Raw genomic sequence first — 2,083 nt, 5'->3', positions numbered from 1 at the left:
ACAAACACACACACACAACACACACACACACACACACACACACACACACACACCCCAGAGAGAGACAGAGAGAGACAGAAGGGTGGGGGGTTTAAACCATCCGAGACAGGGTCTCACTCTGTAACCCTGCCTAACCTAGCACTCCCTATGACTCCCAGGCTGAATTCATGGCAATCCTCCTGCCTCAGCTTCTCAAGCGATAGAATTACAGATCTGCACGGGCACACCCAACAGGGGAAAGTCTTTCTAAGAGGGAGAGGAGCGGGCTTAGTCAGAGTTTTCACTGCTGTGATGAAACACCATGACCAAAAGCATGGGGAGGACAGGGTTTATTCAGCTTACACTTCCACAGCACCGTTCACCTCTGAAGGACATCAGGGCAGGACTCAAGCAGGGTAGGACCCTGGGGGCAGGAACTGATGCAGAAGCCACGGAGGGGTGTGCCTATGGCTTACTTCCCATGACTTACGCAGCCTGCTTCTTTATAAGCCCCAAGACCACCAGCTCAGGGATGACCCCACCCACAATGGTCTGGGCCCTCCGCCATCGATCACTAATTAAGAAAAATGTCCTACGGGCCTACCTACAAAGCCCAGTCTTAAGGAGGAGTTTTCTCAACTGAGGCTCCTTCCTTCCCATCTTCCTCTGTCCCGAAATAATGGTTTTGGTTGCAGAAACTATAGCTGTCACCCTGCATGGACCAGATAATTCACTGACAAAGAGCACTCCACGGCAGGATGTTTCATTGTCCCTTTGATGCCTTCCATCCTGTTTTGACTAGCCTGTCTCCCTTTATAGATGACTCAATGTTCCACTGGGCCGGCAGGAAGCTGGCTACCTCTTCCAACGAACACATCTACCAAGTTAGACCAACTCGGTTTAAGAGGACCCACTCTTAGTGACAACTGTGCAAAAACCAGTTCTGATAGCACAGGGGAACCCCTGGGTTTTGTTTGTTTCTTTCTAAAGACGTCTCTGAAGTGTCTTAGGTTCTCATGGCGTTGCTGGCTCCCAGCTATATTGGCTGCTTTAGGGATTCTCCCACAACCCCTCCGGTGCAGTTACTGACCAATCCAGCAGTATTTTTTTTTTTAAGATTTATTTATTTATTTTATGTGAGTACACTGTCACTGTCTTCAGAAACACCAGAAGAGGGCATCAGATCTCATTACAGATGATTGTGAGCCACCATGTGGTTGCTGGGATTTGAACTCAGGACCTCTGGAGGAAGAGCAGTCAGTGCTCTTAACCACTGAGCCATCTCTCCAGCCCCTGAGAGGCAGAATTTTGCTCCGAAGGCCTCTGCCATTTCCATGTTGGAGACTCCAAACCCCTCCCACAGTCCTCAGCTTCCCACTCTGCTCTTTCCTCTCTTCCCATTCAAAGTTTTGGGTGGTGGTGGTCCAAGCAGTGGCTGCACATAGGTCTTTGATCCCAGCACTCCAGAAGCAGAGGCAGGCAGATCTCAAATTCAAGTCCAGCCTGGTCTGCAGAGTAAGTCCCAGGATAGCCAGGGCTATACAGAGAAATCCTGTCTCAAGAATCAAAATAGTGCTCGTACTAAAATTGGAACGATACAGAGAAGATTAGCATGGTCCCTCCACAAGGATGACACGCAAATACGTGAAGCATTCCATGTTAAAAAAAAAAAAAGAAAAGAAAAGAAAAGAAGAGAAAAGAAAAGAAAGGGCTGGAGAGATGGCTCAGAGGTTAAGAGCACCGACTGCTCTTCCAGAGGTCCTGAGCTCAATTCCCAGCAACCACGTGGTGGCTCACAACCATCTATAATTAGGTCTGGTGCCCTCTTCTGGCCTGCAGGTGCATACATCCAGGCAGAAAGCTGTATGATGTATACATAATAAATAAATGTTTTTTAAAAAAAGAAAGAAATAGTAAAATAAAATAAACATTTAAAATTAGATGTATTTACTTATTTTAGATTTATGTATATGAGTGTTTTGCTTGCATGTTTCTATTACCGTCATGCCTGCCTGGTGTCCGTGTCTGTGTACCACATGCATGCCTGTTGAAGCCAGAAGCCAGAACAGGAGTTATCTAGGTGGTTGTAAGCTATCCCGTAAGT

At 47.1% G+C, this 2,083-nt stretch overlaps 1 non-coding gene across 1 annotated transcript; it reads left to right on the top strand.

Annotated features, from left to right (window-relative positions):
- The first annotated feature begins 1,540 nt into the window (after window positions 1-1,540).
- On the top strand, window positions 1,541-1,643 carry LOC116910774. Its single transcript, XR_004389282.1, has one exon. It is a non-coding gene; the product is annotated as a U6 spliceosomal RNA (small nuclear RNA).
- The last annotated feature ends 440 nt before the right edge of the window (window positions 1,644-2,083 follow it).

This window comes from Rattus rattus, chromosome 9, assembly GCF_011064425.1.
Source record: "Rattus rattus isolate New Zealand chromosome 9, Rrattus_CSIRO_v1, whole genome shotgun sequence".
Classification (NCBI taxonomy): Eukaryota; Metazoa; Chordata; class Mammalia; order Rodentia; family Muridae; genus Rattus; species Rattus rattus.
Note: the sequence above shows the minus strand (reverse complement) of the source record. Positions and strands in the feature narration are given on the sequence as shown.